This window comes from Dysidea avara, chromosome 1 (assembly GCF_963678975.1).
Source record: "Dysidea avara chromosome 1, odDysAvar1.4, whole genome shotgun sequence".
Taxonomy (NCBI): Eukaryota; Metazoa; Porifera; class Demospongiae; order Dictyoceratida; family Dysideidae; genus Dysidea; species Dysidea avara.
Genome location: NC_089272.1, coordinates 32,724,986 through 32,740,409, shown reverse-complemented (window position 1 = coordinate 32,740,409; position 15,424 = coordinate 32,724,986). Strand labels below are relative to the sequence as shown.

The 15,424-nt window shown below is 39.0% G+C and overlaps 1 protein-coding gene across 3 annotated transcripts in view; it reads left to right on the top strand.

Annotated features, from left to right (window-relative positions):
- LOC136262116 (uncharacterized) overlaps positions 1-15,424 on the top strand; it is a 65,282-nt gene that overhangs the window by 15,099 nt on the left and 34,759 nt on the right. The gene's annotated exons all lie outside the window — the stretch shown is intronic.

The window sequence follows — 15,424 nt, the reverse complement described above, 5'->3', positions numbered from 1 at the left end:
ATATTTTCAAAAGTTGAGCAATGCTGCCATAATTAAACATTCTGTGGATTTGCAAACAACCCCAAAATGTATTAGGCTATATGGAGGCTGAAATGTTTCAAAGGATAAATTTTGTTGTTAACCCTCAAAACCTCAAAATCAATATAATTTTCTCCCTTGAAGTATTTAGGATATCAAGTCAGACGGTAGTGTGTTGTGCAGCCGACACACAACACTGTGTGTATATGACAGGAAAAAAGAAAATGCAATTTTTATGCATTTGTAACTCCATGCTACCTTTACAAAACATGACCATTTTTGCTGTGGACACACCCACCAACATCAGTACTCCACAAACCAAATTTCAGCAAGATTTCTTGAACCATGCCTGAGATATGAGACTTCAAAAGTTGGCTTAGTTTCTTCATTTTTCTTATTTTTCTTTGTCTTTTCGCACATTTACAAAAACTGTCATAAAATGTGAACACAATATCCAATTGCCTTGCAATTTGGCACACAGAAGAGGGGTATAAAGGCACATCATGGTATCAAGTTTGGGTGGAATACAATAAGTAGTCATGAAGTTATTAGCAATTATTCATGAAAAATAATACCAATATCTTGTCACGCCTACAGGGTAAACCGCTTATGGAAAGTAGCTGAAAATCGGTATGTGGATAGGTTACCTATTGAACCTCAAACCCGAATGAAATTGAGCTAAACACCATGAAGATACAGTGAAACAATCAATAGTATCAAGAGTTCATAATATATATACTAAGGAGAGTATCCTACTCTCATATACCCCTGTAGAAAGGCGTATCGTGAAGTTATGACGTAACACTTCTGAGTTCGCCCGTTTTTCTTTGTATAATTAATGATGTCATTAGTTGAACATGGTATCAATTGAACGCGTGCCTACCAACGTCGCTAGCAACCAAATTAACTCCAGTTCTAAGTGTTTCTCACCCAACTACAATCGTTCCTTCATGGGTTAAGACCGCTTCGTAGGCGTTTCTTACTAGGCCATTCGCGAATACGGCTGTCCTGAGCGTCGCAAGTGTGAAACGGTGCTAACGATTCTTGCACTTTTACGGCTTCCTGTACGTCACAAACCACAACATCTTGTCGTTACGTCATAACTTCACGATACGCCTTTCTACAGGGGTATATGAGAGTAGGATACTCTCCTTAGTATCAAGACACACGGTAGTGTGTCGTGCGGCCCAAGAAGCCGGCGCGCCACACCGTGAGTATATTGACAGGAAGAACGAAAACGTCATTTTCACACCTTTGTATCTCGGTGATCACTTACCTGATTGGAACCAAATTTGCTACACAGTTGCCCGCCAGCCAAGGGAGTCTACATTCCAAATTTGAAGGAAATCGCTCCAGCCATTTCCGAGATACGAGCTGCCAAAGTTTGGTTTTTTTTTCTTCATCTTTTCGCACACTTGTAAAAATTGCTATAACAAGCAAACGCGTACTCCGATCGCCTTGACATTTGGCACACAGAAAGGGAGTCCAAAGGCAAATCCTAGCATCAAATTCGGTACAAATCCGATGAATGGTTCAGGAGTTATGACCGATTATTCGCGTAAAACAAGATCGATTTGTTGCCACGCCTACAGGGTAAACCGCTTCATGGAATGAGTTGAAAATTGCTATGTATATGGAGTAACCATCGTAGGAGTGCCTTTTGGTGGTTTGAAAGGAATAGAGATAAAGACCACGGAGATATGACACAAAACCCAACCTGTGTCACAATTACGCGATCGATTTTTATGAATAAAAAAGTATTAGTTTTCACGCCTACTAGGCAAACCGCTTAGAGCAATGAGCTGAAAATCGGTGTATAGCTGGAATAATCTTCATAGAAAGTCCTTGCAGTAGTACAGAAGAATCGGATTACAAATCACTGAGTTATGATTCGAAAGCCAACTCCGTGTAGCAAATGCGAGATCGAGATACTCTAATAGAACAGTCACCCTAATAGAGCATTCGGCTAATTTATTTACTCCATTATAGAATTTTATTACATCACAAGTTATTCTGTAGGGAGTTCAGCTGCAAACAGTTAATCTTATAGACAGTTCAGCAAGAAGACAGTCACCATGTGGAGAGTTAAGCAAATATATCACTATAGAAATTCAGAACATTACAAGTCACCCTGAAGAAAGTTCAGCTATAAACAAGTCATGCACTGTGTAGAGAATTCAGCTACAATTAAGTCACTCTCTAGAGAATTCAGTTACACAGAATTCAGCTACACACAAGTCACTGTGGAGAGAGTTCAGCTACAAACAAATTACCCTTTAGAGTGATCAGTTACAAAAAAAACACTTTGCAGGGTGTTCAGCTGCAACAAATCAACCTTTAGAGCAATCAGCAATGAACAAATCAACACAAATCTACCTGTAGAGAGATCAACTAGAAACAAATCACCCTGAAGAGAGTTCAGCTACAAAAAATCACCCTGTAGAGACATCAGCTAGAAACTAGACACAATGTAAGGAGTTCAGCTACAAGCAATCACCCTGTAGAGAGTTCAGCTAAAACAAATCAACCTACAGAGAGATCAGCTACAAACAAATCACCTTATAGAGAGTTCAGCTACAAACAGATTACCTGTAGAGAGATCGGCTTCAAACAAATCAACCTGTAGAGAGATCAGCTACACACAAATCAACTTGTAGAGAGATCAGCTACAAACAAATCACCCTGTAGAGAGATCAGCTAGAAACTACACACAATGTAAGGAGTTCAGCTACAAGTAAATTACCCTGTAGAGAGTTCATCTACAAACAAATCAACCTGTAGAGCAATCAGCTAGAAACAAGTCACCCTGAAGAGAGGTCAGCTACAAAAAATCACCCTGTAGAGAGATCAGTTAGAAACAAATCACCCTGTAGAGAGGTCAGCTACAAAAAAATCACCCTGTAGAGAGATCAGCTACAAACAAATTGCCCTGTAGAGAGATCAGCTACAAGCAAAACACCCTGTAGAGAGTTCAGCAACAAAGAAACCACGATGTAGAGAGTTCAGCTACAAACAAATTACCCTGTAGAGAGATCGGCTACAAACAAATCAGCCTGTAGAGAGTTCAGCTAAAACAAATCAACCTGCAGAGAGATCAACTACAAACAAATCACCTTATAGAGAGTTCAGCTACAAACAAATTACCCTATAGAGAGATCGGCTACAAACAAATCAACCTGCAGAGAGATCAGCTACACACAAATCAACTTGTGGAGAGATCAACTACAAACAAATCAACCTGTAGAGAGATCAGCTAGAAACTACATACAATGTAAGGAGTTCAGCTACAAATAAATCACCCTGTAGAGAGTTCAGCTAAAACAAATCAACCTGCAGAGAGATCAGCTACAAACAAATCACCTTTTAGACAGTTCAGCTACAAATAAATTACCTTGTAGAGAGATCGGCTACAAACAAATCAACCTGCAGAGAGATCAGCTACACACAATTCAACTTGTAGAGAGATCAGCTACAAACAAATCACCCTGTAGAGAGATCAGCTAGAAACTAGACACAATGTAAGGAGTTCAGCTACAAGCAAATCACCGTGTAGAGAGTTCAGCTACAAACAAACCAACCTGTAGAGCGATCAGCTAGAAACAAATCACCCTGAAGAGAGGTCAGCTACAAAAAATCACCCTGTAGAGATATCCAGCTAGAAACAAATCACCCTGAAGAGAGGTCAGCTACAAAAAAATCACCCTGTAGAGAGATCAGCTAGATACAAATCACCCTGAAGAGAGGTCAGCTACAAACAAAACACTTTGCAGAGAATTCAGCTACAAACAAATCAGCTTGTAGAGAGATCAGTTACACACAAATCAACCTGTAGAGAGATAAGCTAGAAACAAATCACCCTGTAGAGAGTAGCTACAAGCAAAACACCCTGTAGAGAGTTCAGCAACAAAGAAACCACCATGAAGAGAGTTCAGCTGCAAACAAATCACCTTATAGAGAGTTCAGCTACAAACAAATCACCCTGTAGAGAGATCAGCTAGAAACTAGACACAATGTAAGGAGTTCAGCTACAAGCAAATCACCCTTTAGTGAGTTCAGCTACAAACAAATCAACCTGCAGTGAGATCACCTACAAAAAAGCACCTTGTACAGAGTTCAGCTACAAACAAATTACCCTGTAGAGAGATCGGCTACAAACAAATCAACCAGTAGAAAGATCAGCTACACACAAATCAACTTGTAGAGAGATCAGCTACAAACAAATCACCCTGTAGAGAGATCAGCTAGAAACTAGACACAATGTAAGGAGTTCAGCTACAAGTAAATCACCCTGTAGAGAGTTCAGCTATAACAAATCAACCTGCAGAGAGATCAGCTACAAATAAATCACTTTACAGACAGTTCAGCTACAAACAAATTACCTTGTAGAGAGATCGGCTGCAAATTAATCAACCTGCAGAGAGATCAGCTACACACAAATCAACCTGTAGAGAGATCAGCTACAAACAAATCACCCTGTAGAGAGATCAGCTAGAAACTAGATACAATGCAAGGAGTTCAGCTACAAGCAAAATCACCCTTTAGTGAGTTCAGCTACAAACAAATCAACCTGCAGTGAGATCACCCACAAAAACGCACTTGTACAGAGTTCAGTTACAAACAAATCACCCTGTAGAGAGATCAGGTAGAAGAATTCACCTTGTAGAGAGTTCAGCAACAAAGAAACCACCATGTAGAGAGTTCAGCTGCAAACAAATCACCCAGTAGAAAGATCAGCTAGAAGAAGTTACCTTGTAGAGAGTTCAGTTACAAAGAAACCATCGTATAGAGAGTTCAGCTACAAAGAAATTACCCCGTAGAGAGTTCAGCTAGAAGAAGTCACCTTGTAAAGAGTTCAGCTACAAAGAAACCATCATGTACAAAGTTCAGCTACAAAGAAACCACCTGTACAGAATTCAACTACAAACAAATCTCCCTGTATAGAGATCAGCTAGAAGAAGTTACCTTGTAGATCGTTCAGCTACAACAATTCATCCTGTAGAAAGATCAGCTAGAAGAAGTCACCTTGTAGAGTGTTCAGTTACAAAGAAACCATCATGTAGAGAGTTCAGCTGCAAACAAATCACTCTGTAGAGAGTTCAGCTACAAAGAAACCGCCATGTAGAGAGTTCAGCCTCATACAAACCACCTTGTAGAGAATTCAACTACAATCACCCTGTAGAGAAGAAGTTACCTTGTAGAGAGTTCAGCTACAAAGAAACCATTATGTAGGGAGTTCAGCTACAAGAAACCACCATGTAGAGAGTTTAGCTGCAAACAAATCACCTGTAGAGAGTTCAGCTAGAAACAAATCACACCGTAGAGAGATCAGCTGGACGAAGTAACCTTGTAGAGAGTTCAGCTACAAAGAAACCATCATGTAGAGAGTTCAGCTGCAAACAAATCACCCTGCAGAGAGTTCAGCTACAAAAAAATCACCCTGTAGAGAGTTCATCTAGACGAAGTCACCTTATAGAGAGTTCAGCTACAAAGAAACCATCATGTAGAGAGTTTGGCTACAAAGACACCACCATGTAGAGAGTTTAGCTGCAAACAAACCACCTGAGAGAGTTCAGCTAGAAACAAAACACTCTGTAGAGAGACCAGCTAGAAGAGGTTACCTTGTAGAGAGTTCAGCTACAAAGAAACTATCCTGTATATAGTTCAGCTACATTTCAAGTCACCCAGTAGAGAGATCAGCTGCAAAAAAATATCCTGTGGGGAATAATGGGCATGTAATAAATATATGTATATAATTTGTATAATTACTAATAAAATCAAAAATAATTGAAGTACTAAAATTCTTCTTTAAGTTCTTCTTCCTGTAGTAAAGAAAAAAAACACATGGGTTAAAAAAGCCCCAAAGCCAGCCATAGGCCGGCTTTGCAGTATACAAATACAAAAAGAAGTGATATCTAATCAAAAACAGCCAAGCTGTAAAAAAAGGTGCGGCCCCCAAAAAGGCCATGGTAAAAAAAGATGTGAAATCCAAGGTGGCGGCCAAGAAATGGCTGTGATGGTAGGTTAATGGTTACATTTTAATAACGACAATTCAGGTGAATTTTGTGCCGCTTGGCCTTGGCACCAAATTCACCTGAATTGTTGTTATTAAAATGTAACCATTAACCTACCATCACAGCCATTTCTTGGCCGCCACCTTGGATTTCACATCTTTTTTCACCATGGCCTTTTTGGGGGCCGCACCTTTTTTTACAGCTTGGCTGTTTTTGATTAGATATATATATTATGAACTCTTGATAGTATGTAACAATAGGCCAGTTTCATGTAAGGCCTTAGGAATGTAATCAGTGTTCATTGTCTGTTGTGTAGCCACTGGATGCTGTGGATGCCCATAAAAATGTATCAAAGCCATTGGGAAACGATAATAACCGACAGAAAAACTTTGGTTACTTACAAAGTATACAATATGTTCTATGTTTTGTACACGGAAAGAAATTACATTGATTTCTCTTTGTTTTGTGGTTGTCTTCTGTGAATAGGATGAAAGATGCCTGAGTTATAGTGCGGGGAAGTTAGAAATATTACCAAACAAGGCTTTCCACAGCTGATATTTTTGAGTTCAGAGTCAGAAAATCACACAGAAAATTCAACAATAGCCTTGGTTGGAATTGCATCACAGTAAAGCACTGAATCAGCATGTACAGCCAACTAAGTTAACAGTATGTTTAGGGAGCCCAGATGCAGAGACAAACATAATGGTTGGTCATCTGGAATTTGCTGTCCAAATACGTAGTCTGCATGTCTGACCATAAATTAATTTGCTCAGACATAATGTCCTAGCTATCAAATGAAAGGAGCCTAAGGAATACAGTTTTGGTTTGTGACTTGTACCGCTAATCATAACTACCACTTGGTTGCTAGGAGACAACCCAAGGAGGGTGACCATGAATGTAGTAGGCCTACTCCCATTCAATTAGCAGCAGTGATTAGCACACAACTATAACCACCAATGCTGTGTGCAAGTGTTAACGACATTGATTATTAGGGTAAGTAAATTCTGAGGGAATCAAGAACAGGATGGAAATGGAAAGCGGAAACGGGAATGACCCATGCAAAATGCCTTATAAAGGTCATCAAGGATCATCATGCAATACACAGGTTGAACAGGTTGGATTTTGCAACACAATGTTTCTTTTTGCAGCACTGTTGTATCCTTTTGCTAAAACAAGCGAAACTTTTTAATGGAGCAGTCACCTGTATTAAAATACTCTAATAGAGCAGTCAAGAATGTTTTGGTAATTATTGCACCAGGAACCCACACTGATGGCCTGTGAATTGATGGACTATAGCTATCATAGATTAGGTATAGACTAGCTAAGTAATCAATATTGAAAATTAGCTACTCCTTTGAAACCTTGCAAAGGATTCTAATTAACTGACAGTACCTGCATATAGATGTAGGAAGTTGTACCTGCAACCTCAGGAATAAGCCACATGATAGGTATGTGGTAGCTGGAGTATATGTATAGGTGCATGGCTCAAATGAGGAGACTAAGCAGTCATGCATGGGGACTTGACAAGCGTACCAATGCTGCATACATACCCCCATCATATGACTTCTTATCTGGAAGCAGTGGTGTGTAGTTTTCAAAACCTATAGGCACTGTCAGTTAACTAGAATACTTTGTGAATCTCAATTTTCATCTGTATTAATTTCAAGTCAAAGTAACAATTGAAAAAAAGTCAAATGTTTAATATTTTAAAATGTTTATTCCAGGTTTCAAAGAAATAGCTAACTTTCAATATTGATGACTTAGCTAGTCTATAAATCTATGACAGCTGTAGTCTATTAATTCACAGGTCATCAACGTGGGTCCCTGGTAGGATAGTTAACAAAACATTCTTGACTGCTTTATTAGAGTATTTCAGTGCAGGTGGCTGCTCTGTTAGAGTATTTTGATTGTTTTAGCGAAGGATCCAGGCAATGCTGCAAAGAAACATTGTGCTGAAAAATTCAACCTGTCCAACCTGTGTTATTGCATGATGACCTGTATCAGGCATTTTCCGTGGGTAGTTCTCGTTTCCGTTTTCCGTTCCTGTCCTGTTCCCGTTTTCCTTGAATTCTACTTACCCGATTTATTAGTACATTCTGACTCTAATTGATTGGAATGTCCTACCTTGTCCTACCATGACAGATCAAGCCTGCACATGATAGGACATTGTGGTGGGTCTACTGCTGAACATTATATTTGTCTCTGCCCAGATACATCATCCAGGTGATTGTAAGGCTTGCTCTTGTACTGTACGTCTGGTCAAGAGTTTATAATTGGGGCGAACCTGAGCGAGCCCCAGTATTGTCAAGTGGCCATGGTATGTACGTCACGTGCATGAAAATTCCTTAAAGAAACCGGAAAGCCCCACACTTGGTAGTTAAAAATGGTACGTACGTCGCGTGCACGAAAATTCCCAAAAGAAACTGGAAAGCCCCACACTTGGTAGTTGAAATGGTACGTACGTCGCGTGCACGAAAATTCCCAAGAGAAAACGGAATGCCCCACACTTGCTGGTTGAAATGGTACATACGTCGCGTGCACGAAAATTCCCAAAAGAAACCGGAAAGCCCCACACTTGGTAGTTGAAATAATACGTACGCCGCTTGTACAAAAATTTCCTATACAAATCGGAAAGTCCCCACAGTTGGTACTGGTCCCACATGCACAGTAGCACCCGAATGCACACGGAAAGAGTCGAAAAATTAAGGAGAAGAAGAGAACGTGATAGAGAAAAAAGAGCCCAAGAATCACGAGATGAAAAGATGCAAGGTTTATCACTAAGGTCATGTCTTATGTTTCACAGATGCGGTGGGTCAGTGCTTTACCAAACTTGAAAACAAAATAAAAAATCACATGGTTGGTTAAAAAGACTGATAAAAGACTCTAAACTTATTAATAATGTGTAATCAGTAATTGGCGTAGTAGCTGGTAGCGATGGAGAGCTTCAAGTGAGGAAAACGGAAGTCCTTTGCATTTTTAGTACTGTCATCCGTAAGATCAATATACTCTAATAGAGCAGTCACATTTACTCTAATAAAACAGTCAGTTACACAGCATATTATCTATGGTCGCAGGCACATTTTTTGTTATTTTTCTGACCTGCTAGGTCAATAACAATCCGTGAAACTTATAATTAATTTGGTGTGGCCTATAATGATGTTTGATATAATATCGCCATTATATGTATATAGATTGGCTAGACGCAGAGAATATGACAGAGCTAGGCAAGCACCAATGACTCCAGAACAATGAGAAACCATACTGCAACACTTTGATTATTGACCACTGCATGCTTAATGGTTGTTTTCTTTCATTTGTATTCAATAATTCCAAAACTTAATAAAAAGTGCACTTTGAATGTTGTGAATCCTCTACTATCACATGTTGATATAGCTACTTCTCTGGCATTGCTTCAGTGACCTTAACATCCTGCAGTTAACTTACATCAATAAGCATGCAATTAAGCACCTGATTTCCAAGTCTTCTCTCTCTCCAGTCTTATCTTGCCCTACAGATAAAAAAGCTTCAGGTAACTAAATTAGATTTAATGTTTTTGTTTGTTTCTGCAGGGATGACAGCATCAGCCAAGCAGGCTGCTTTCAGCCATGCCCTGATTACATAGATACACTCATTCAATATGTTCCCAGTTTAACAGATGGGTGGCTGTGAGCAATGGAAGCAAAGTTTCTTGCTCAAGGAAACAACAGTACAGAACGCAGCCTGAGCATCAAACCTGCAACCTTTTGATTAGCACGTTCTTAATTTCATATACTGTAGCTACATATTAAGCATGCACGCAAAACACACAGTTTACCTTCGGTTGATAACTGCTATTTTAGGCATATTTGATATTTGATGTATTAACAAATCACTAATTTTTGTATACCCATTAGCTATTTTCACCAATGTAATCATGAGATCACTAACATATTGCTAACTTTACTCAACTTAAGCTATATGCAATCAAACATCAAATAAAACATAGTTCAGGCTCGCCCCCACATGCTTTAGCATCTGTCTAGTATACATATTAAGGACGAGTGTCAAACTGCCAATATAGCCTGTACAAACACACTGAGTAAAATTAGACTTTTGAAAGTTTTGGTCCAATTGACACATTCACTGGTGGAAGGCAAGTGTTGATATGTGTTGAGATGGTGAAACCTTTGTACAATTGATATTCTATCTTACTCATTGTATTTGCTGGAATGTACTCCTGTTTGACACTCTCTCTTACTACCTTATATTATGAACTCTTGGTCTGGTAAACAAGGATAACAAGCAGCTGCTTGTGTTTTTTGTCTCCAGAAAACATTTCATCACACATTCTATCCTTTATTGGCTCATAACTCACTAGTGGTTTAGCGTATTTACAGTAGACAAACACTACAGGGTGTAGAAATGAATGTATAGTTTACAGTGCTGCTTTAAAAACTCGGATATTTCCATAAGATTCTATGTGACAGTAGATTTTGTGTCCACAGTTGTCCGTTTCCCAATGGTTTCTGTACATTTTTATGGCTAACCACAGCACCAGTGGTTGTACAACTACAATTAAAAGATCAATTAAAACACTTTCCCTTACATAAAACTGCCCTATTACACAATCGAGTTAGCTAATAAAATTGATTACTTGCCACACCTACCAGACATACCACTCAGTGGAATGATTTGAAATTTGGTGTATAGTTGAGAAGATACAGATTTAAAACCACAGAATTATAACCCGAAATCCAACTCAGTATAGCAAGTGCGAAATTGAGATACTCTAATAGAGCAGTCACCCTGAGGAGAGATCAGCTAGAAACAGTGTTGGGGAAATTACTTTTTGAAAGATCTCATTACATATTACTATTACTTGCAACAAAAACTAAAACTATATAGTGTTATATATTACCCATAAAATAAAGTAACTATAATAATATTACATATTATATTACTTTGTGTACACAGCCTTAAGCTATCATGTGTGCAACTACCACCTTATCAAGTAACACCTTCACACTTCAGATCAAAGGAATTGTTTATGCTACAAATGTGATGTGGCACACTTAGCAGTGCAACATCCAGATGTCGCACTGCAAAGTGTGCTGACAACTCGTTACTGCATTCCACAAACTGTACAACTTAAATGCTTCTTACTGCTGAATACTGTAGTAAATGTATCTAATCCAAAACAGCCAAGCTGTAAAATAAAGAGTGCGGCCCTCAAAAAGGCCATGGTGAAAAAAGATGTGAAATTAAATCCAAGGTGGTGGCCAAGAAATGGCTGTGATGGTAGGTTAATGGTAAAAAATTTAATAACGACAATTCAGGTGAATTTGGTGCCACTTGGTCTTGGTCCAAAATTCACCTGAATTGTCGTTATTATAATTTTTACCACTAACCAAGCATCACAGCCATTTTTTGGCTGCCACCTTGGATTTCACATCTTTTTTCACCATAGCCTTTTTTGAGGGCTGCACTCTTTTGTACAGCTTGGCTGTTTTGGATTAGATTTCACTTCTTTTTGTATTTGCCCCAAAGCCGGCCTATGGCCAGCTTTTGGGCTTTATTAACCCATCTTTTTTCTTTACCACAGGAAGAAAAAAAGCTGAAGAAGATTTTAAATACTTTAACTAATTCTGATTTTATCAGTAAATGTACAAATTATTATTATTATATATATATATATATAATGCATATAAATTATTTATTATTCCCCATCGATAACCTGTTTGCAGCTGACCTCTCTACTGGGTGACTTGAAATGTAGCTGAACTCTCTACAGGGTGATTTGCTTGTAGATGAACTCTCTGCAGGTGATTTATTTCTAGCTGATCTTTCCTTTTTTTCTAGTGGATCTCTCTACAGGGTAACTTGTTTACAAAGTAGCCAAACTCTCTACAGGGTAACTTGTTTGTAGTTAAACTCTCTACAAGGTGATCCTTCTACCTGATCTCTCTACTGGATGAATAATTTCTAGCTGATCTCTGGATGACTTGTTTCTAACTGAACTCTCTATAGGGTTATCTGTTTGTAATTGAACTCTCCACAGGGTGATTTGTTTGCAGCTGAACACTCTACAGGGTAATTTGTTTGTGGCCGAACTCTCTGCAGGGTGATTTGCTGAACTCTCTACAGGGTGATTTGTTTGTAGCTGAACTCTCTACAGGATGGTTTCTTTGTAGCTGAACTCTCTACAGGGTGATTTGTTTCTAGTTGACCTCTCTTCAGGGTGATTTGTTTCTAGCTGATCGCTCTACAGGATTATTTGCTCGTAGTTGAACTCCTTACATTGTGTGTAGTTTCTATCTGATCTCTCTACAGGGTGATTTGTTTGTAGCTGATCTCTCTACAAGTTGATTTGTGTGTAGCTGATCTCTTTGCAGGTTGATGTGTTTGTAGCCGATCTCTCTACAGGGTAATTTGTTTGTAGCTGAACTCTCTATAAGGTGATTTGTTTGTAGCTGATCTCTCTGCAGGTTGATTTGTTTTAGCTGAACTCTCTACAGGGTGATTTACTCGTAGCTGAACTCCTTACATTGTGTCTAGTTTCTAGCTGAGGGTGATTTTTTGTAGCCGAACTCTCTACAGGGTGATTTGTTTCTAGCTTATCTCTCTACAGGTTGATTTGTGTGTAACTGATCTCTCCACAAGTTGATTTGTTTGTAGCTGATCTCTCTGCAGGTTGATTTGTTTTTAGCTGATCTCTCTACAAGTTGATTTGTTTGTTGCTGATCGCTCTATAGGTTGATTTGTTTGTAGCTGAACTCTCTGCAAAGTGCTTTGTTTGTAGCTGATCTCTCTACAGGGTAATTTGTTTGTAGCTGAACTCTCTCCACAGTGACTTGTAAATGTTCTGAATCTCTACAGTGATATATTGGTAGCTTAACTCTCCTCAGGGTGACTTGCTTCTTGCTGAACTGTCTATAATATTAACTGTTTGCAGCTGAACTCCCTACAGAATAAGTTGCAATGTTATAGAATTCTATAATGAAGTAAATATATTAGCTGAATGCTCTATTAGGGTGACTGTTCTATTAGAGTATCTCGATCTCGCATTTGCTACACGGAGTTGGCTTTCGAATCATAACTCAGTGGTTTGTAATCCAATTCTTCTATACTACTGCAAGAACTTTCTGTGAAGATTATTCCAGCTACACACTGATTTTCAGCTCATTGCTCTAAGTGGTTTGCTTAGTAGGCGTAAAAACTAATACATTTTTATTCATAAAAATCGATCGCGTAATTGTGACACAGGTTGGGCTTTGTGTCATATCTCCGTGGTCTTTATCTCGATTCCTTTCAAACCACCAAAAGGCACTCCTACGATGGTTACTCCATCTACATAGCAATTTTCAACTCATTCTATGAAGCGGTTTACCCTGTAGGCGTGACAACAAATCCATCTTGTTTTACGCGAATGATCGGTCATAACTCCTGAACCATTCATCGGATGTGCACCAATGTTAATGCTAGCATTCGCCTTTGGACTCCCTTTCTGTGTGCCAAATGTCAAGGTGATCGGAGCACGTGTTTGCGTTTTATAGCAATTTTTGCAAATGTGTGAAAACACGAAGAAGGAAAAAAACGAAGAAAACAAATCGAAACTTTGGCAGCTCGTATCTCGGAAATGGCTGGAGCGATTTCCTTCAAATTTGGTATATAGACTCCCCTTTGCTGGTGGACAACTCTGTTGCAAATCTGGTTCCAATCGGATAAGGGATCACCGAGATACAAAAGTGTGAAAATGACGTTTTCTTTCCTCCTGTCAATATACCCACGGTGTGCGCGCCAGCTTCTTGGGCCGCACGACACACTACCGTGTGTCTTGATCTTCCTGTCAATGTACTCACGGTGTGGCTCGCTGGCTTCTTGGGCCGCACGACACACTACTATGTGTCTTGATACTCACGGTGTGGTGCGTCGGCACACGACACACTACCGTGTGTCTTGATACATTTATTACATGTCAATTATTTCCTATAGATAATTTGTTTGCAGCTGATCTCTCTACTGGGTGACTTGAAATGTAGCTGAACTCTCTACAGGGTGATTTTGTTTGTAACTGAACTCTCTACAAGGTGGTTTGTTTCTTACTGATACAGTATCTCTGCAGGGTTATTTTGTCTGGCATATCTCTGTAAAGGGTGATTTGTTTTTGTAGCTGAACTCTCTACAGGGTGATCCTTCTAGTTGATCTCTCTACAGGATGACTTGTTTGTAGCTGTACTATCTGCAGGGTGATTTCTTTGTAGCTGAATTCTCTACAAGGTGATCCTTCTAGCTGATCTTTCTACCGGATGGCTTATTTGTAGCTGAACTCTCTACAGGGTGATTTGTTTGTAGCACAAGGTAACTTCTAGCTGATCTTTCTACAGGGTGATTTGTTTGTAGCTAAATTCTGTACAGGGCGATTTGTTTGCAGCTGAATTCTCTACATGATGGTTTCTTTGTAATTGAACTCTCTACAAGGTAACTTCTTCTAGCTAATCTCTCTACAGGGCAATTTGTTTGTAGCTGAATTCTCTACAGGGTGATTTGTTTGCAGCTGAACTCTATACATGATGGTTTCTTTGTGGCTAAACTCTCTATTAGGTACCTTCTTCTAGCTGATCTGACTACAGGGTGACTTATGTGTAGCTGAATTCCCTACAGAATAACTTACAATGTAATATAATTGAGTAAAATTATAAACACAGCTGAATGCTCTATTAGGGTGACTGTTCTATTAGAGTATCTCGATCTCACATTTTCTACACGTAGTTGCCTTTCGAATCATAACTCAGTGGTTTGTAATCTGATTCTTCTGTACTACTGCAAGGACTTTCTATGATGATTATATTCCAGCTACATACTGATTTTCAGCTCGTTGCTCTAAACGGTTTGCCTGGTAGACACGAAAACTAATAGTTTTTTTTATTCATAAAAATTGATCGCATAATTTTGACACAGGTTGGGTTTTGTGTCATATCTACATGGTTTTTATCCCGATTCCTTTCAAACCACAAAGAGGCACTCCTGCGATGGTTGCTCCATCTATGTACATATCAATTTTCAACTGATTCCTCCAAGGGTTTTACCCTGTATGCGTGACAGACCTTCGACCTTATTTTACGCAAATAATCAGTCATACCTCTGTGAATGTTCATTGGATTCCTACCAAAGTTGGTACTGAGATCCGCCTCAATGAGCCCTTTACGTGTGCCAAATGTCAGCCCAATCTGAGCACACATTCATGTTTTATGGTGGATTATGCAAAGTGTGTGAAATGAAGAAGAAAAAAACAAAACAATTAAGATGAAATTTTGTTCGTTTGTATCTCGGAATTGGCTGAAGTGATTTTCTTTAAATTTGGTATGTAGACTCCCCTGGCTGGCCGGCACTTCTGTAGTACATTTGTTTCCAATCAG